The sequence below is a fragment of the Chrysochloris asiatica genome, unplaced genomic scaffold (assembly GCF_000296735.1).
Source record: "Chrysochloris asiatica unplaced genomic scaffold, ChrAsi1.0 scaffold00015, whole genome shotgun sequence".
Lineage (NCBI taxonomy): Eukaryota > Metazoa > Chordata > Mammalia > Afrosoricida > Chrysochloridae > Chrysochloris > Chrysochloris asiatica.
In genome coordinates, this window is record NW_006408533.1 from 29,637,679 (window position 1) to 29,659,068 (window position 21,390).

The 21,390-nt window shown below is 45.0% G+C and overlaps 1 protein-coding gene across 1 annotated transcript in view; it reads left to right on the top strand.

Moving 5' to 3' along the window:
- Positions 1-22: 22 nt before the first annotated feature.
- SETBP1 (SET binding protein 1) overlaps positions 23-21,390 on the top strand; it is a 503,955-nt gene continuing 482,587 nt past the window's right edge. The window contains exon 1 of the mRNA XM_006835139.1: positions 23-156. The gene's annotated coding sequence lies outside the window, so the exon portion shown is untranslated. The remainder of the gene's footprint in view (positions 157-21,390) is intronic.

Sequence of the window (21,390 nt, forward strand, 5' to 3'; positions counted from 1 at the left end):
TAGGGCTGCTCCCCCCACCCTCCGGGGCTCGCCGTTTGACAGATGCTCATCGCCATGGAGTTGCCGCAGCAGCACCTTTGGGGGCTCGGCCGAATGACCGGAGCCGGGATCTGAGCTAGCGCCGGGGCCAGCGGAGCCGGAGCCGCCGGGACATGGGTGAGCACGCGCGGCGACCTTGGCCCGGGAACCCGGCACCCAGCCGCCTGCCGTGCCTCGGGCCCCCGCGCGCCTGGGGCAGGGGGCGGTGTGTGTGCCCAGCATGCAAAAGTTCACGTCGTCTCGCCGGGGCTTTGACTTTGCACCGGGCCGGAAGGGGGAGAAGGGGCCGAGGAGCCGGGATGCGGGTCCCGGTCCGGCAGCCGAGACTGGGTGCGATTCTAGGCGGCCCACGGGTGGGCTTACGATGCTCAGTGGCTCAATTGGAGTGGCCCGTTGGTGGCGGCGGTGGTGGAAGCGTCGGGCTGGAGGGGTGGGAGCTTTTTGAGTTTCACCTAATTGGACCCCCCCCTCCCCCCGTTTGCAACCTCCTTTGGTCCTACTGCCGGCGGCCTGGGCGGGCGCGTTTGGCGTTTGTTTAAGTGGACTGTACTGGCGAACTGGATGGGCCAGGGGAAGGAGTGGAAAGGTGGCATATACATATGTATGTGTGTATATATAATATCTATTTATACACATATACACGCACATACATACATCTATATACACACTCGTATATATATATATAAATATATGTATATATAAATATATATATGTTGCTTTCTTTGTAACTTGCAGGTTAAGTGGAGCTAGAGAGCTGCATTGTAACCTAGTTGGATTTTTTGAGGGGGGGAAATGCATCAGAATCTAACATGCCCTTAATAGAACAGGGAAGAAGTGGTCCAGCCGGCGAAGGCTGGTGGGAGCTTGTATTGTGGCTGTATCTTCAAAAATAATAGCAATGAATGTGAGTTTCCTGCTCGTGCTCTCCAGTTTTGGGACTCTGAAAAGATAGGAATTCCCTGAAAAGAAAGACGATTGCCTTTCTTTTTCTTTTTGGAAAGCATTGTGTTGTGTTTTTAGAGGAGCCATGGGCTTGGGAAGTAACAACAGGCTTCCCCATTCGGTGGTTTCCAGTGGGAAATCACTCCGGAAAGGGAACCCTTCAGTATCGATTTATTGTTTTTGTCTTTCCAACCATTATCCTTTTGACCAAAACACTGACTGAGAAGTTCCACCAAGACAAAGTGAGGAAAACTGGACTGGGTAGATCTTTAGCAAGATGGTGATAACGGTGACGCTGTTTTTGGTGTCTGTTTGTGATGGAAGCATTGTTGGGCAATACAAATTCTGATCGGTAGAGCATGCTGGTTCTAAAAAAATTAGTTGCTGTCTAAATGCTGTCTTCCTGCCCCCCTTCCCTATGCTCTGCAAGCACCCGCCCCCTCTCCCATAGAACAATTCTGAAATCGGATCCAAGTGGAAATATTTTCATTGGAGAACGGAAAGTACTGTAATTGGAAGTAGAAGATAAGGCTGGAGCTGCTGGGGGTGCGGGGAGGGGGTCTTATTGCCTCCGATGTTGCATTTATTCTTTATATGTGTCTGTGCAGACTGCGTATCTTTCTAAAAGGACTGTTGAAGGAAGGATTTCCGATTTGTTTCCGCTTCAAATAAACTGTCCTGATAATCTCATGGTTGAAGTCTAATGCTAAAAGGGCAATTTGTGTGTGTCTTTATCCGCGTAGCAGCTTCCCTCCAAAAGGACAGTTTATTCTGTAGCAGCAGCTACTTTTCCTTACCAGTCCCCACTGCCCACCCTACTCCCCCCGTAATTATTAATATCTTTTCCCCTAAAGTTTGGCTGGAGTCTTAGGTCCCCAAGGAAGTTCCTGAGATTATTTATTCTTCTCTTGCATTGTTTTTCTTCTCTTCCTTTTCATTCCTTTCCTTCCTTTTATGCTTTTCTTCTTTTTCTTGTGGGTTTGTGTGAAAATCCCATCTCATAAGTAGCTGTCACCAATAAAGTCTGACAGTTTAGCCCCAATCCCTGACCTCTTTTAAATCAGACAGGTAAACTCTGTTCTGCCTTTTCCAAACCCATCTAAATTGGCAAACCCTGTTTGTGCGAGGGCCGTGGGGAGGGGTGGAGATTGGAGAGGAAGGGTGTTGTTTTGTGCCTGCCACATCTACTACACTGGGACCAGACCTGGGCCACTTCTGGGGGCATTTCCCTGTTAGATGTTGCTTGGCAGGGATGGGGAGGCTGGGCCAAGTGGCACTTTAAAAGTAGCCACTTTATAATCCCTCCCCTTTGTCCAGCTTTTTGTGACTTTCCTGATCCTTAAAACTCCCAGAGGGAGGAGTTTTCTCTAATGGCCAGCTATGGAGTCCAGATTTCAGACTGGAATGAAGGGGCTGTGTTTTGGACTGAGCTTGAGCGTCTTGCTTGCTACCAGGAAAGGCTGTTAGAGCACCAAAGAGGAGGAAGCGAGCAAGTAGGGTTGAGCACAGAGTATTTGCAAACTGTTAAGGAGAGAAACAGGCGGACTGGTTGAAGACCTGGTACATAACATTTTCCTTCCCCATCCCACCCCCATTAGAAAAAGCCTTGGCGAGTTGACTTGGTGTTAGAGATGGTTGATGGGAGCAGCTAGTCACAAGAGTAACCTGAGCTGAGTGGAGGGAGGAGGGGTGAATGAATGCAACAGGGAGTCAGAGTAGGGAACCTGAAGTGTCTCTCTTAGCAGCGAAATAGATGTGTTTGGGGCATAACCAAACTGGAGGTGGGGGAGGGGATGGTTTGTAACAAGCAAAGCAGGAGCCTGCCTGTAAGAGGCAGCTGCCTTGGTTAGAAAGGGGACCATTTCTAGCTTGGGAGCAAACACCAGCTACTTTATAAGTTCATGAATGGGCCAGGCACGTGAAAGGTTCTGATTGCTCTTTTGTGTGTGAACATCAGCATGTTGCATTGGAAGTTTCTCCTGGGAAGCCCCGTTTGGACTTCACACCAGAGGCCTACAGGGGAAGCCCAGAGTAAACCAAAAACAGTCCCCAAGTACCATTGGGGTTTCTAGTCATGTGCAGAGTGTATAGAAAGGGACTTTGTAAAGGATCTGACCTGAAAGGAGGGTTGAAACGAAGAAGCAAGCAGGGACTGGGATCTTTTTGGAAGGTAGTTGAACATGTTCAGTGGGGAGAGAGGCAGGAGGCAGAATTTTACTGAAGAAGAAATAAATGGGTAGGCATCTCCTCTTGGAGGCATTCGTCCATTTCTGCTGTTATCTTTCAGTTCCATTGTTGTTGTTGATAAGTGCCATTGAGTCGGTTCAGACCCATAGCAACCCTGAATAGGGTTTCCGAGGCTGTAAATCTTTACGGGAGCAGATCGCCTCATCTTTCTCCCGCGGAGCAGCTGGTAGTTTCGAACTGCTGACCTTCCGGTTCACAGCCCGATTCGTAACCACTACGCTCCCAGAGTTCCTTTTCAGTTCCATTACAGGGGCCTAATTGATACTTCTCTGGCAGGAACATGAGGGTCTAGGAGAGGAGTTTTCTCAACCTGGTCATTATTTTTAGTGATGCCTAAGTCTCTGATCAGAAGCTCCTATGCAGAATGTACAGGAGGCAGGTGAGAACTAGTTTAAGGGATGGGACGACCTTTTTGGGTTCCTGCAGAGACACTGAAACTTGGCTGGGCCTCTCAGCCTCCCAGAATGCCAGTTTTTCCCTTGGAGACTTGAAGTTTTAATTGAAACCAGAAAACTATTGAAGGCGGACATAGCCAATGAAACCCTGTTTTCTCTGCTGCTCAGGAATGGGAAATACACTCTTTATTTTGGTCTGATGGCATTTCAGTTTGCTTCAGTTTTGCTCTTGCCAGAAGAATGGGGTAAATTATCATTAACGCATTAGCATTAGAAGGAATGCTTGACCCTCACAAATGGGGGGATGATAGTGAGGCTGTTCCGGACCTGTCAGGGGGGAGAGTCCTAGGAAGAAAAAATGCTGCCCTTGTCACAGAGGTTGGCAGCACTGTGCAGAAAAAACACATACGAAAGAAGCCACATGGGCTCCTGGGGCCATCAGCTTGCTTCCTGGCCCTCTGGTTCCTGTGAGGAAGGGAACGCCACAAACCACTTCTATCCCTGTCTTCTCATGCAGCCTGGAACCCGGTGATATTCCCAAAATGTTGTGGACCAGGATTGAGCAAAAAGCTTTACCAGCATACCTATTTTCACAGAATTGGGGCTTCTTCTAGAAACACTTGTAAAGGTGACCCTAGTGTTTCACAAACTTCGGGAGCTTACAGACACATTGGCCAGTCAACAGCTTGGGGAGGGGGGCGCTGAAGAGCAAATTCCAAGAGGTTCACAGATTGGACCTTGTGTACATGAGGAAAAGGCTTGCCTCTCTTTTTATCTGACTCTGAGTTTTCATTTCCAGTTCACTTATCCTTCAAGTAGACGCTAATGCCTCCATGGACACACCAAGTTGGGGCAATATGAGGTTCTGGGGGAACTTGCGACCTCAAATAACTGAGCCCGATTCAGTGGCCCTTCTTGTTCTCCTCGGTTCTCAGCATAGCGGCTCTCTTTCAGCATTGTGTGTTTGAATCCCCTTAGACAGTGCGCTCAGATAGATCAAGATCATGAAAGGGGTGCAGGGCTGGTGGTGGCATTTCCTTCTGTTATACAAAAGTCAGCTGTCCCTGGGTGACACACATGTTAATTGGGGACTAGCAGAAAGTTTGGCAGTTCCAATTCACCCAGAAGCACCTCAGAAGAAAGACCCTGCCATGTGCTTCTGACAAGTCACAGAAAACCTTAGGTGGCAGTTCCACTCTGCACACAAGGAGTCACATAAATAAAGTCACTGTGAATCTAAACCGACTCAAAGGCAGCTAACACAGGGTACCCTAAAACACAGGGTACCCTAAAAAGTTGTTATTAGGTGCCGTTGTGTCGGGGTCTGAATCATAGCACAACAGAACGAAATACTGCCCAGTCCTGTGCCGTGTTCACAACTGTTTTTAAGTTCAAGCCCATTGCTGTTGCCACTGTGCCAATCCGTCTTGTTGGGGTCTTCCTCTTGTTCTCTGACACACCACTTTGTCGAGTATGATGTCCTGCTCAGAGGACTGGTCACTTCTGATAACGTGTCCGAAGTATGAGAGAAATCTGGCCAGCCTGTCTTCTGAGGAGGATTCTGACTGTGCTTTTTCTAAGTCAGATTCGTTTGTTCTTCTGGCAGTCCGTGGTACTTTCAGTATTCTTCTCCAACACCATGAGTCAAGTGCATCATGTTTTCTATGGTATTCCTATTCATTGTCCAACTTTCACATGCATATGTTGTTGTTATTGTTAAGTGCTGTTAGGTTGGTTCTAACTTATAGTGACCCTGTCTAGGTTTTCTGAGGAGCAGCTGGGGGCGGTTTGAACTGCTGACCTTGTGGTTCACAGTCTAGTGCTGATCCTACAGTGCCACACCAGGAGTCATATGAGGCAATTGATAATACTATGGCTTGGGTCAAGTGCACCTTAGTCCTCAAACTGATACTTTTGATTGTTAACATTTTTATAATTTTTTGAATGGCTTCTGACTTAGAAACCTGCAGTTGGTCTAGTTCAGAGCAAAGGATGGCAGGGTTAAATGGAACACATAAACAGCCTTCAAGTACTCAAGATCCCTGGGAGGACACTCCATGTCCTCCAAGAAGGTGATGATGAATTACTATCAGAGAGGCCTGTCAAATAATTATGGACAGAACCAGCTGAGCTGACCCCCAGGCAGGCTAAGACTTCTACCTTTATTTACATTGCTGGGGGGACAGGGAATAAATGGTAAGCCGATCAGCGCTTCAGAACTTTGTCTGCTTCGAAATCACATTTTTCTGATCCAGCTGATCTTGTCCCATCAAAAATATTCCTTTTTATGTGCACAGTGCTTTAAAAAAAAAAAAAAAAATCTTCATGTCACAACCTCTTGATTCTTCTGAGGAGGAAGGCCAGATGAGCCATTTTCTTCCCAGTCAGAAAGGGGATACGTGTGGATACTGAGAGACTGAGTTGCCGGAAATGACCAGAGTTGGTGGCAGACCTGAGGCCAGACGACTGTGGTAAGGTGTGAAGAGCCTCACACCTGAAGTGACAAGATCTGCTTTGGATCCTGTCTCCACAACTTCCCAGTTAAATGACCCAGGCATGTTACTTAACCTCTTTGAGCCTCAGGAACCTAATCTGTAAAATAGGGATAATAATGTGCACCATGCCTACTTCACAAGGGTGGGTGGGTATTACATAACACCAGCTAATTTCTGTCATTGAACGCTGGCTGGATTTCCAGGATGCCTTCTGGAAACTGGTTAGATGTTGGACTACTAACCAAAAAGTCACTGGTTCAAACCCACCAGTCGCTATGCAGGAAAAAGATGAAGTTGTCTGCTTTTGTAAAGATTTATAGTTGAGTCCCGGTGTAGCACCCTAGGATAAACACTGGACCTCATTGTTGGTTTGAACTGCAAGGTCAGTGGTTCAAGATCACCAGCCGCATCTTGGAAACCCTATACAGACTTGCTGTGAGTCGGAACTGACTCGGCAGCACCTAACAACAACCTTATATAAACTTGGAATTGACTGGAAGGCAGCAGGCTTCTGGAAACTAGTGCTGAAATGACTTTCACCATAGTGCAGAGATGAATAGCTCCCTGGTAAACCAGACTTGTCCATTGGGGTCTCTTGTATTCTAAGATAGTCAGGGAACCTTCTCTTTTCCTCTTGCCTTGACTTGTGACAAATACATATATATTTTTAAGTTGAATTATTGCTATTTTTTTTATATCAGTTGACTAATTGCATAAGAAAGGTCTGGTAAGCTACATCCCTCCCCTAGGTTAAATTTAAGTCAAGCCTGTTGCCATCGCATTACTTCTGACTCATAGTGACCACTTGGGTTACAGAGTAGAACTGCTCTATAGGGTTGTCTTGGTTCTAGAACCTTAGTGGATTATGCATTGGGCTGCTAACTGCAAGGTCAGTAGTTTGAATCCACCAGCCTCTCCATGGGAGAAAGATGAGGCTTTCTGCTCCCGTAAAGATTTGCAAGTTTGGAAACCCTGTACAGGGCGCTGTGAGTTGGAATTGACTGGACTGTTGAGGCAGCAGCAGTAACAGATGTAACAGAGGCAGACTGCCAGACCTGTGTTCCAGTGATGGTCTTAAACTGCCAACCTTTAGGCTACTGTTGTTGATAAGTGCTGTTGAGGCGGTTCGGACTCATAATGACCCTGTAGAGGGTTTCTGAGGAGCAGCAGGTGGGTTTGAACTGCCGGTATTGTGGTTTGCAGTCCAGTGCTGATTTTCCAGCACCATACCATGGTTGAATGCAAACGGCTTGCACTACAGTCATCGAAAACCTATGGAATGCCTCCCTCCTAGCCACTCTGGGAAGCTTTTGCAGTCAGGTAAGATCTTTACAGTTGGTTTGCTCCTGACTCTTCAGTGCCCTTCCTCTTACCCTTTCCCCTGGTACCTGGCTCGCCCTTTCCACAGCGTGCACCAAGTACCTTGCAGTCTTCTTCCAGTGAACCCCATTTTACGCAATACCCACAGGCCTCTGCTCCTGTCAGACTGGTTTCCTCCCTGATTGTAAGTACTCTGTCCACCTCCACACCTCTGTACACGTGGGTGTCCTGGCAGCTCCCTTGTAGCCAGAGTGTCACCACCCAGTGTCTTTAATGGGGACTTGCTAGTCTCTCTGTACCAGCCCTCAGCACCTCTTCTGCTGGTCCCGCAATTCTCCACACCCACAGCACCCACCTATCACCCAGCATATACTTTACTTTGCTGTTTGCCGTCACTTACTTTCCCAGACTCTGAGTCCCTGGAGGAAAGGGACCACATTTGCCCCACGAGCCCTGCACCTGCTTATGTATGGTTTTTGTTGCGTAACTGAATCAGAAATTGTCTTGCAATATGAAAAGTCAATGCTGTTTAACATGTATCAGAGCTCTGCATTATGAAGTAACAACAAGGACTTAGACAAAGTGAGTATGCACCACTCATGTTCAGATGAACCATTTTTGGCATATTTTTGTATTTATGGCTATTTTTTAGGGGTACACGCCCCATCTCAGGTGCTCCCTCAAAGCTTACGAGTTAACCAAGTTTTACCACGTGTCAGTCGTGGCAGCCGCAGCTTTATTAATGCATTCGATCATCAACTATTTATTAAGTGCCTGCTAGAATCTTGTCACCACTCTAGCACACATTGCTCTTGACTTTTTCTGAAAATTCCAATTGCATTTTGTGTCTACCACACTCATTTTGGCACTTAACTAGGCAATCGTCTTTGTTATTTAACTCCAAGTGCTTCCCTGCTCCTCAGCGATTGAGTGACCTAGTCTTTGTGGAATGAAACCTGAGCAGAGCAAGGTACCCAGAGAGAATGTTCCAGGGAGAGCCTAGAGAGCCAGGCTACAGACTAGCGTGGGCGCCTGCTAGCTTTTCATGTGGGACAGCACATGCTGTTACATTACGTGTCGACCCTTTTCTTTGACCTGTGGTAAAGTCTAAGGGGTTAGGTTGATATGGGAAGGTCCCTTCCAGCTGTGTAGTTCTGTGGTTCTGTACCTACAAGTGTCCCAGGGAGTTTGATCACTTAAATTAAATCCATTTAGCGTAATCCCAACACCCGCCCAAACCAACGCCACAGTTTCCAAAACCAGAGGTCTCTGGGATTTGCACTGAGGTGGGTCTTGAAAGTTAGACTTTTACTGAAGCTCTGAGAAACTTTATAGGGAATTCTGCTTCACCTAGGAGCATGCTTGTTGGCTGTTTGGGAAGGGAAAGATTCTGCATGCTGCTGAGATGATTCAATTCTTTTATCTCAGAATTTAGAAAAGGATGCAGGATAGGAAGGCAGAAAAGCAATGCTGTCATCCCTTCTATCTGCTCAGTATTTACAGGTTTGAACTTGGGGCTAGAGAGTTACAGAGGTCTTCATTGGATGGATCCAGTGTGGCAACCTGAGAATACTTCTCAGGAACAGGACACTAACACGCTTCTAATGCATCAAGTCCTGTGCAGTATTGATGGCTCTGTCTGTTGTTAGGGTTGTTGACCTTTTGTTATTTGAACAATGAGATCCGTGGCTTTAAAAAAAAGAAATTGATTAATAATGGTGGCTAAAAAAGGTTGATTTGATATGAAAGTCCCATGGGCGTTCTTTCTACTCATTATTTGCACTCTGAAGCTCGATTCCAATCCGTATTTTTGATCCACAAATACTTAGTGAGGTCTCAGCTCTACAGCTTGTGTGGACAGTTGTGTTTGGAAGGACTGTCAGGAGAGGACCGGCAGGAGACTCCACTTTTGCCCTTGGAGAGTGGACAGACATGCTTACCTAACTTAAGTCAAGTACCAAAGAAAAGGCATGATTCGCAATGTAATTATGCTGTAAGCATGATTAGGGCCAGGGAGCAGTTAGGGAAGACTTAATGTGGTTCAGGATGTGGTTCTGGACTTGTTGGAGGAAGTGGAACAAGGGGGCATTCTTGTTGGGTAGAATAGCTTTGGCACTGGGGAGAGGGGGAAGTAAGACAAAGTTTACATGTGAATTTGCAGTTGCCACAGTGAAATGATGCTACTGCCTGGAAGAGGAAGGTTCAGCTGATCAATCTGGGCACGGACCGTGTTCTGTGAATGAACCCCATCTTACTTACGGCACACTTTGTACCTTGTTGGTCTGTGATCTCTGTCCATGGAAGGAGAGATAAACCCATGGCTCTGGTCTGATGACCTACCCAGGGTCTTCAGTCAAGTTCCTTAGGTTCTCAGCCCTCTGATTTAGCAAACTTGGCTTATTCATTGAAATTGAAACATGAGTGGGTACCATGGGGAACCAAAGACATGGAGAAAATAGAGTCTGTGCACTCTATTCTGGAAAATACCATAACTTGTGAGCACCGATGGAGAGCTGCAGCAGAGAGCTCTCAGGTGCTTGGTAGCTACTATAGTGGACGTGTCTTCAGGGGTTGGATGGATGAGTGCAAGCTTCAAAGGGATTGAGTTGTCAACAGTGGAATTGTAGGCACATAGTGACAAGGATGATGTTATGGAGGGAATAAGTGCCGTGTTTTCAAGAGGCTGAAAGGAGACCAGTTTGACACAGAGCTCTGCGGGGTGTCAGAAAGCAGAACTAATTGGGTGGGGCCCTGGGAAATGGGCTGAAGAGCAGATTTGAGGAGTACTGGTAAGCCAGTTGATGACTTCCATATATAGCACCCATGAGAGACCCCTGACATCTGACCACTTCACCCACCACTAGGTCCTGATATCCACCAGCACGGGAAACACAAAGGCTCTATGATACTGGTCCTTACATTCAGGAGCTTAGTGTGTATATGGAGAAAGACCTCTACAAGTTTCAGTAACAAGTTAGTTCAAGGTGGCTAGAGGTAGATATCATAAAGGAAAAGAAGTAGAAGCTAATATTTATTTAGCTTTCTGGTGTGCCTACCGTCTGCTTTGTGGCAGAAGCATAAACATGTAAGTGTCATTTTAGAATTTTATGTTCAAATGAAAATGAGCAAACCAATTGTTGAATAAGATGCTTAAGAAGTCAAGAAATTTGAAATAAGACTGGACAGGTAGTGGGATCAATCTTAAAAGACCTAGAAAGAAGGACTAAGGGAATTCTTAACTATTAGAAATTTATTTTAGCCACATTTATTTCATCCCCAGTTTGCAATGGCATGGCTGAGAACCAAAGTGTAAGTCATCAGAGTCCCTGGGTTAATGCCCTCAACTGAGAGTTGGTGGGTTGAGTTCACCTAGATGTACCAGGCCTTTCAAATGGTGAACTAGTTCCCCTAAACTAGTTATTGAAAACCATATGGTGAACAGTTCACCTCTGAAACTCATGGGTTATCATGAGCTGGAGTTGATTTGACAGTTTTTTTAAGCTGGGTATTTGAAGACTGATTTAGTTATGGCTTAGTAGAAAGCAGATGATGACCTTTTCAGTCAGAGCTACCTCTCTGATTCCAACAAATCTCTCAACTTAAATTTTCTCATCTGTAGAATGGGCAGAGTGGTGGTGGTGGTGGTAGTGGTAATGTGCTCTCGAGTTGGTTCCTACTCATAGCGACCCTGTATACAATTTGTTGTTGTTTACGAGGCTATAAATCTTTACGGGAGCAGAAAGCCTCATCGTTCTCCTGTGGAACAGCTGATGGATTCGAACTGCTGACCTTGCAGTTAGCAGTCCAGCTCGTAGTCCACTGTGCTACCAGGACTCCTTAGAATGGTCATGAGGATTAATATATTAAGGAACTTAAAGCACCTGTTTATAGCAGATCCACGTCAAAAGTTTGGCTCCTTTCCTTTATCATATGGATCTCTCTACTTGACGAGGAAGTATTATGACCACAGTTATTTCTTAAATGTTTACTATAATTAACTTGGCTCAGTGCTGTCCTGATGTGATGCTATAGGATAAGCAACGGACTGCTAACCACAAGGTTGATTGTTCAAACTCACCAGTCACTCCTCAGAAACTCTATACAGTGTCTCTATGAGTTGAAACTGACTTGATGACACTCAACAACCATAACACTTCAATGCTATTCCATAGAGATACTACTTACTTTTTACCTTTCAAGAGCCTATGGAAAGAAGAGAACGCGCAGGTAAGAAAACTGATGCTCAGAAACTTTTAAGTGATGTGATAGGTCAGGTCCAGAGGAACTTAAGAAGTTTTGGTGAAAAACTGATTTTGTTTTGTGTTTTAGAGACATCATGATATAAAAGTATGAGCATGGGTTGGGTTTTGGAATCATAAAAAATCTCCCCTAGGCATTGTGTGCCCTTGAACAAATGATTCACTTCTGTGGGTTTTTGTTTCCAGATCTGTCAAATGAGGCTAGGATCTTGTACATGACAGAGTGGCTATAAGCAGTAACCAGCTGTAATGACTATAAGCAGCTGAACACAGGCCATACTCATCTGTGTATTTCCTCTTTCCCCACAAGTCTGTACTTAGCTTTCCTCCACTGAGGAACACAGGGAGCAAATGTAACTCAAACTCAGAACTCGACCTGGATACACCTGAGGACGGCTTCTGTAGAGATCGTTTGCTTCTCAGTCGAGACCTAAGGCTCCTTCTGTTGTTTCACACTACCGTTGTCTAGAGGAATTTCTATTTGTGCAGACTGAGCTAGGGATTTTGGCTCCTGGACAGTGTGCCGAGTTCTCTCCCTGTCTTGAAGGTCCCTGAGCATAGGGTCTGATGCTGTCCTCTTAGTGTTCTCATATACTGAGGCAACCCAGTCAGGTTCTGATATGGATGGGAGAGGCACCAGTAATACCTTCGAGGGACTTTAGATGGTCCAGTTGAAGAGACAAGGCACAAAGTCAGATACTGTCAGCGACAAAAGTGACCAAAATGTTCTCATCTCATCCATCCCCTCACTCCACAGGTGAAGATGGGCTGACCCAGAGAGGTGAAGGAACTTGCCCAAGGTCCTCTAGCTCAAAGTTGTATAGCATGGAATTTAATCTGGAATTCCTGCTGAACTCAGTGATTATTTCCTCCGTGGAACAAACTGAGAACCATAGCAAACAATATTCAAATAAGAGAAAAACACGCAGGGTAACAGGTGCCAATTAACTACTGTGTACATCCAATTTTGTAGGGCGATAGAGGAAGTTGACCTGCAGTCACGGTCCCTCAGAGCATTACATAGGGTCTGTGAAGAGAAGGCAGCATTTACCTGACTATAGGTGTAAATCAAATGTATCAAAAAATGTGGACACCTACGAACATGATTCGCAATATGTTATTTCATAAACTTTGTCTCATTTAATCATTAATTACTTCTAAAAATAACCCTTGAGGCAGAATTATTACCTAATCTCCAAATAAACGGAGCAGGTTAAATGAAATTTCCAAGAACACACAGTCACTAAGTGGGAAGGCGAGGCTAATTAGTCAAAACCTGCTTATCCACTTAGATTCCTTCTGCCCTTCTTTCCAAGGAGAACCATGGCTTGGGCTCATCACTGTGCATGCGCACTATGCTGTCAACTGTGGTGGTGCCAGTGGTTGCTGTAGCTTGATTCTCACTCATGGTGACTTGATGTGTGCAGAGTAGAACATTGCCAGACTTGACTTTCAAGACACCTCTGGGTGAATTTGTATTTTCAACCATCCAAGTAATAGTTGAGTGCTTAACCATTTGTGCCACCAGAATGTCTTATTGTGACTCATTTAAGACGTGATGCCTTCCCTTACAGAGCAGCTGGTCTAATGGGAGTCTTCTGTAAGTGAGTGAATGAGTGAGGGAAACAAAAAGAGAAAGCATTAGAGACAGGAAGGGTAAGGTAGAAAAGGAGGGTCTTCCTGAAGAAGATGAAACTTGACTCGGTTCTTGAAGAGTGACTTAGGAGACAGGGTAGCCAGCCAGAAGAACAAGGAAAGAGTCACTCACAGTAATGCCCGTCAGTGGAGCTCAGAGAACAGCACCTCCTGAGAGGGACGAGCCGAGCATGTGGTAGTCACAGTACTTTGGGGATGCTGCTTGGTGGAGGTAAACTGTGAACAGGATCATACCACACAGGTGTGTAGTATCAAAAAGTCACTGAGTCCGAGCTTCTTCCTCTGCTGTAGACCTTTGATGTATTTGGGGTGTCAGAGAACCGTGGGTGCAGAGCTGCCTTTGTGCCTGCTGATTGAGAGCAGGGGAAGCATTGGGTCACTTGTTCCATTTACTAGTGTTTATGGAGCAATTACTCCAGGAGGTTCTGCAGCAGGAAGGATTTCAGAGCGCCATCACTCAGGGTCATAGGCACTTGAGTCAAATGGTGCCTGCTGGCCTTTAACATAGTATTCAACATTCATTCAGTGAATAATTTGGAGCGTCTCTGCATGTGTCAGGGACCGTGCCAGACTCTCGGGATGCCATTGTGAGAGAAAAAAAACCCCAGCTCCTGTCCTCACTGGCTTAGGATCCAGTGGAAGAGCAGACTTGAAATCACCAGTTGCCCATGCATTACTTATAAAATATTGTAAGGGCTAAGAAAAAACAAGGAAGACCAAGGAAGAACTGATGCTTTCGAATGATAGTGTTGGCGAAGAATATTGACTTTACTATGGAGGCCTGGTGTGGCACTGTGGGCAAATGCATCAGGCTGCAAAGTTGTTTGAACTGCAAGTTCAGTGGTTCAAGTTCACCAGCTGTGCCTTGGAAACCCTATACAGGGTCACTGTGGGTTGGAATCGACTCAATGGCACTTAACAACAGCAACATGGAGTGCTAGAAGAAGGAAGAACTCTGTCTTGGAAGTTGTATAGTTGAAATGCTCCCTAAAAGTTAGGATGCTGAGTCTTTATCTCACATGCTTTGGGCAGTTTAGTAGGAGGGACCAGTTACTAGAGAAGGACATCATGTTTGGTAAAATAGAGGATTAGATAAAAAGGGCAGGAAGACGACCTTCACCAAGATAGATTGATACAGTAGCTGCAACAGTGGGTTCAAACAGCCATGATGCTTAGGGTGGCACAGGACCAGGCAGGATTTCATTCTTTTCCATGCAGGGTCATTATGAGTGAGAACACTTTCCCTGGCTCCTAGCAACAATAGGAAAGAAAGTCCTTTGTTTAAAAAGCAACAGAGCAAGGAGTCCCTTTCATGTTCATGAAATTCAGAATATATGTATTTTTTTTTTCCTCTGGAAAAGTGACATTTGACCTGAGGGATGAGGGTAAGTTAACTAGAGAGGGCAGGAAGAGGATCTCAGATGCTGACAAAATCCTTCAAGTGGGAAAAGTTGCTTCTAACTCCCCGCCCTGGATACAGTGGGAGGCATAAAGAAGGATGAAAACGCAACCATCTCCAAAGCCAAATTCAGATGGTCAGTCTCTTCCTAGAATCTGAGAGGAGATTCTTGTAATGCAGGTGATGGGCCTAGGTTGAAAACATAGTTTTTTCCTTGTCTGTCATCAGGTAGGACCAGACACTATCTCCCTCCACAATCACAGACTCAGTTTCTGTCAACCATAAAAGCAGTAGTCATCAGGTCTACCATATAGGCATCTTTCATAACACATAAGTGAGCTATCATCTAGATTCTAAGGAGCAGCATCAGTGATGTTAGGGGATGACTCTCAAATTATTATATATATTTTAACATCCTTGTGCGTATTCTTAAAGAAGCGTGGTGGATCTGTAGATGCTGGACTTGTGTTTTGAGCTCACAAGCCACTCTGTGGAAGAAGGTTGAAGCTTTCTGCTTTCACAAAGATTTTTGGGTCCTGGTGTGGCGCTGCAGGATAAGCACTGTATTCGTAACCACAAGGTCAGAGGTTCAAACCCACCAGCCACTCCTCAGAAGCCCTCTACAGGGTTGCTATGCGTCAGAACTGACTCAAGAGCACTTAACCAACAGAAGCATATTGTCAAAGGCTGTAAGTCTCAGAAGACAAATGGGAACAATTGGAGGGATAGGAGTGGTAATGAGACGTGGCCTTTGGGCAGAAGCATTTCCTCAGGTAAAGTTCTGGGATAGACATAAAGAGCCCTGTCAGAGAACACTTTGTGGATGTAATCTGTTAAGAACGTCAAAGAATTCAGCATAAGATCCCTTCTTGGTCCAGCAAAATAATACTAGATGGATATCTACTGTTAGTGATAGTTTACCAGTTGCCATCAAGTTAATTCTGACTCATGGTGACATCTCATGTGTGTATACTTTAGAAGTCCATTGCCTGTGATTGTTTCTAAGATGCCTCTAGGTAGACTTGAATCTCCAACCTACTGGTTAGCTGTCAAACATGTTAACCTTTTATATCACACAGGGACTCCTAGTAGTAGTTTAGTAAGTCCTTAACACATTGCTGTCTAGAGCTCAACAATAACAGCAAAACTCCATGCTCTGATTTATAGTTTGCTCAGTCCCATGGTATAAATATTCTCACTATGGCCAAAGTCAAGCCACTAACTTGGAGTTGGAAAGAGCTATAGACGATGAGCTTTCCTAATCCCACAAGGGCTGGTTTTAGTGCATCACGGTGAATGCTCCTTAACATCAGAGATGTCATCTGAAAACTACAACAGAGGATTTGACTGGCTTCAATGTAAATGGAAACCAAACCCACTGCCATGGAGTCCGTTCCAATGGATAGAGACTCTCTCTATGGTTTCCAAGACTGTACATCATCTTTCTAGGAAGGACAAGTGGGTTTGAACTACCAACAGTGCAGTTGGTGACCCAATGTCTAACCTACTGCCCCAGCAGGGCTTTTTAGGTGGACAGAAGATAGACTTAAAAGCAATCTCATATCTTTGCTGACCAAGACAACCTCTATATGAATCTCTCCTTACTAGTGTATGAGTAAGGAGAAAGAAATCAAGATGAGGTGTTAGGTGGAAAAACACTCAAAATAAGGGTAACATAATAATATCCTGAAAATAAGAATTTTCAGACTGTTTGATATACATAGTAGGAAGCAACCTGGCCTCAGTGGGCTAGCAGACAGTAAAGCAGGAAGCTTGCTAAGATGAAAGGACATCAGAATCAGCTGAAAGGGGGATGAATAAAGGAAAGAAAGATTTCAATGTGCAATAATAGCACAGTTAAAAATCCATAGTAAAGTCAATAAAGGCAGAAGAGACATGAGTAATATAAAGAACTTGATATTGGTGGTGGTGGTTATGTGCTGTGGAATTGGTTCTGACTCATAGTGACCCTGTATAGGGTTTCCGGGGCTGTAAATCTTTAAGGGAGTAGAAAGCCTTATTTTTCTCCAGCGAAACCAGAGGTAATTAATTTCCAACTGCTGACCTTGAAATTAGCAGCCTAACTTGTAACTGTGCTACCAGAGCTACTGAAATTGATATTACCAAGGGCCAAATAGGATATGCTCTCCCAGAATGCAAAGAAAAGACATAAAAACATTGGGAGAGAGATGATAGAATTAGAGAGGAGAGATGAGAGTTCTAAACTAAGAATTACAGGAAAAACTTAAGAAAGAAGCCAGAACAATAGAACGTAAGAAATAATTGCAGAGGTAATTGAAGGGTACATTCTGGACTAGAAACTACCTGCATCCACAGATCCAGAAAGCTCATCTCGTTTTGGGAAAACAAAGGAAAAGAGCTTCACACTATACTTATTTTATTGTTCAAAAAACCAATATAAACGTTAGTCTTTCTACATTTGCTTGTTCTTATTAACTTATATAAGGAAGCTTGGTGGTGGTGCGGGTTCGACGTTGGGCTCTTAACTGCGTGGCTGGCAGTTCAGACCCACCAGCTGCTACTCAGGAAAAAGATGAGGCTGTCTGTTCTCATAAAGACATAGCTCCGGAAACCCTACATAGGGTTTGCTCTGAGTTATAATTCTTTAATGGCAGTGGTTTGGATCTGCTTATATAAGTAATGTCAGACAATATCAGTCCTTTTGTGATTGACTTCTTTGACTCAGCATAATATCTTCAAACTCCATTCATAATGTAGCATGTACCAAAGCTTCATTTCTTCTACTGACTAATACTCCTTTAGAGTTGCACATACTCAAATTGAGATCAGTAAGTTGCACACCTGCAAAAAGTTGAATTGGCAGAAGTTTTGTGATAGATATCTTTACAGCACACATACATAAAGAGAAGCTACAGAGATTGCTTACTGTTGTTGTTAAATGCTGTCTAGTCGGTTCCAACTCATAGTGACCCTGTATAGGGTTTCCAAATAGTTTGAAGCACCAACCTTGTGGTTCAAACCGACCTTGTTTTCCAGTGCTTTATCCCACACTGCCACGCCAATACAGCCTTTACTTTAAATGCTGGAAGATGTTCTCAAGACTTTTGAGGGGAAAAGGCTCTGATGCAGAACTATATAGTTAACCTGTGTCTTTTACCCGTAAAGACAAAAGAAGGGGCTGGTGTCAAAGGAACTTGCAGAGTCTGGGGGCAGAGGTAGGACTGAGAATGACATGCCTGAGAGGGAGTTTGGAAAAGGTCAGGAATGAGGCTGAGGGCTCTTCCTATGTTTGTGGTTGCTTGTAAGACCCTGAGAGGTTCGTGTGTTGCTTTGATTCTTACGGTGAGTATCAGCCCAGTCCAGTTGCTCTTGGTGCCAACTCATGATACTCTCATTTGTGCTAGAGTTGAACCATAGAACCCCGTAGGGTTTTTCTCACCTGCTCCCCGCAGCCCCTGGAGTTATCAGTGGTTGATTTTTTTGGAAGTAGATCGCAAGCCCTTTCTTTCAAGGTGCCTTGAGATGGACATAAATCTCCAACATTTTGGTTAGCAGCTTAGTGTGTTAACTGTTTGCACCAGCCATTGGTAGATGGTTCAAGTCTACCAGTGGGTATGTTGTTGTCGCGTTGTTTCTGAGGAGCATGACTGGTGGATTTGAAACGCCGACCTTGGATAAGCATTTCAGTGTGTATTCTACAGCACCACACCAGGACTCCCCAATGAGTATGTTGTTGTTAATTGTGGTCAAGTCTGTTCTAACTCATAGTGACCCTGTATAGGATTTCCAAGGCTTTAAATCTTCACAAAGCAGAAATCCTCATCTTCTGCCCACAGGACGGCTGATGGATTCAAATTGCTGGCTTTCAGCAGTCCAATGTGTAACTACTATGCTACTACCAGGGCTTATGAGCTAAATCAAGAAAATATAGTTTTCCATATTCTCGATGGGACACTGAGGCAGAACAAGAGCGAATGAGAGAACTCCTAAGTTGCAGAACTTGATGTAGAACCATCACCCTTCGTTTTTGAACATGGTCAGGGCTCTGTCAGTTGTATTACAATGGATCTCCTAAGAGCCAGGGCAATGATGGCCTAGTGGGGTTGTTGCCATGGGAACAAAGCAACTGGAAAGATGAATGAGTACCCACTATGCACTGGGCTTTGTGCTAGGCATTCGGGTTGCACTGGGCAAATAAAATGCCTTTGAAGCCTATTCTGAAGGAATTCAGGGTGCTACTGTATTGAAGAAGCACCTTTAAAAATAAAGGCTAATAGTACCATAGTGCCCTGTGAGGAAAGCATTGGCCCTAGGGGCGCAGTAGTTAAAGCAGTCCGCTGCTAACATAAAGGTCAGTGGTTTGAACCAATCAGCGGCTTCATAGGAGAAAGATGTAGCAGTCTGCTTCAATAAAGATGTACAGCCTTGGAAACCGTAGAGGGCCACCATGAGTCAGATCACCCCTACAGCAATGGTCTTGGTTTTGGTTTACTAATGAAAGTAAGAGCTCTGGTGGTGCAGTGACCAAGCACTTGGCTGTTAACCACAAGGTTGGTGGTTTGAACCCACCGGTTGCTCTGTGGAAGAAAGATATGGTAATCTGCTTCTGTAAAAATTACGGCCTTGGAAACCCTATGATGTAGTTCTTCTGTATGGTTGCTATGAGTCAGAGTTGACTCCATGGCACAGGGTTTCTGGTTGTTGAATCGAAGTGGAGTCCCTCAATGGTGCCAGTTGGTTATTGTGATTGGCTGTTAACTGTAAGAATGATGGTTCAAGTGTACCGAGAGACATCTCAAAAAAGACCTGATAACCTACTTCCGAAAAATCAGCCATTGAGACTCTATGGAACACAGTTCTATTCTGGCACACATGCGAGTGCTGTGAGTCAGAATGGCCCTATGGTAATTGGTGGTGTGGTGGTGGTGAAGGGAGTTGGTAGGGGTAAGAGCACAGTCCAGGCAAAGCGTAAGGCACCGATTCTCAGATTCCAGCTACATCCTGGTCTCTCACTCATAGTGGCCCTACATAGGGTTTCCAAGACTAAATCCTTACAGAAGCAGACAGAAACCACCTAAAGAGCTTGTCAAAACCAATAGTGCCGTGTGTTCCACACCCATGACACTGAGTCCTTAAATTTATTATGTATGTGGGTTTGGGTATTTGTGTTTTCAGCAAGCTCATAGATGGTGCTGATATTGTTGGTCCTGGAAACCATTGGCCCAAGGAGATAGAGGGGGTCCTGGTGTGGCACTGGCCTTACAAGGTCAGTTTGAATCACAAGGTTGATGGTTCAGATTCATTAGCCACTCCTTGGAAATGCTATAGGGTCACTATGAGTCAGAACCGACTCGATGGCACTTAACAACAACAACGAGATAGAAAGGATCAAGGAGTTGGCATTTGTATGTAGACTTGCGGAGTCAGAGAGTTCATCAGATTTTAGACTCCATCTATAGAATATATGTGTGTTAGACTAGGAAAAAAATCTTTTATCTTGCAGATTCGGTAGCAGGGAATGCACTCTTTGGATCCCATTTGAGTTGTAAGACATGCCTTTGTTGTCATTAGGTGCTTTGAGTCCGTTTTTGACTTATAGCAACCTCCTGGTCCCGTAACATTCTCACATTTAGCCAGTAGAATTCACTGATACTCAGAAATAACCCTGCAAGTTCATACTGCTCACTGTGGCTGTACAGGGTACCATTTTAAAGTATTTAATGTGGAAGAGACCTTGGTCTCATCATTCACTGATGAGATAAATATGGAAGAAGGGGTGCAGTATGGCTTGTCTAGCATCTCCATGCCTGTAAACAGCTGAACCAGGATTACAGGCCCAACTTCTAAATGTCTGTTCTTTCTAAGTATATCACTGCCCCCCTCCTTCTTACTCCAGCTTCTCTGGGCCCTTTTAGACAGTTCTTTCCTACGGAAGTTTAATGTTCCATCCTGGGTCCCAATTCTTGCAGTTAACCAGGGAAAGGGTTAACTTGAGTGTGATTGGAGGCCTGAGTCAAGTACAGAGTGTTCATTGTGTGCCCGCCCCCTCTGGAGGAGTGTCTGACGCTGGAATGTGACAAGGCAAAACGTTTCCACCTTGTGTTGGCTTCCCTGTATGAATGCATGTGTGTGTGCACACTACGCGTGCTCATGAGGATATGTTGTCAGAGGATGCATTCCAGGAAGACTGATGGTTGTCTCCCAGGCCCACCAGAAAGATTGGACTGTGAATTTGGGGTGACAGGTAGGTGCTGAGGAGAAGGCCAAAGGAGGGCAGTAGCTTTGTGTGTTGGTAAAGTAAACAGACAGGTTAGGTTTCTTTGCGCTTGGCTTTTGAATGCTTCTTTTTATTTTTTCTCTCAGATGAAGGGTGCATATGGACATGAGGGTCTGGTGTATACTTCTCAGCATCAGCAGCAAATTGTGCTGGGACCACCTGGGTGGGTGGAGCTGCAATCAGAATAGGTTGAGCCATATAGGACTTTGAATCGCTGTCAAGGGGCTAATTCGTTTTCATTCAGAAAGAACTTCTTGAAATCCTCCAAGAGCTCAAGTCGGCACTAGGTGCTAAAGGGAGTGTTGAAGTTATACACTTACAGTTTGTCCTCGCCTGAGACTGAATTGCAGTGGAGTTAGGAAAATGAGATCTGTGTTCT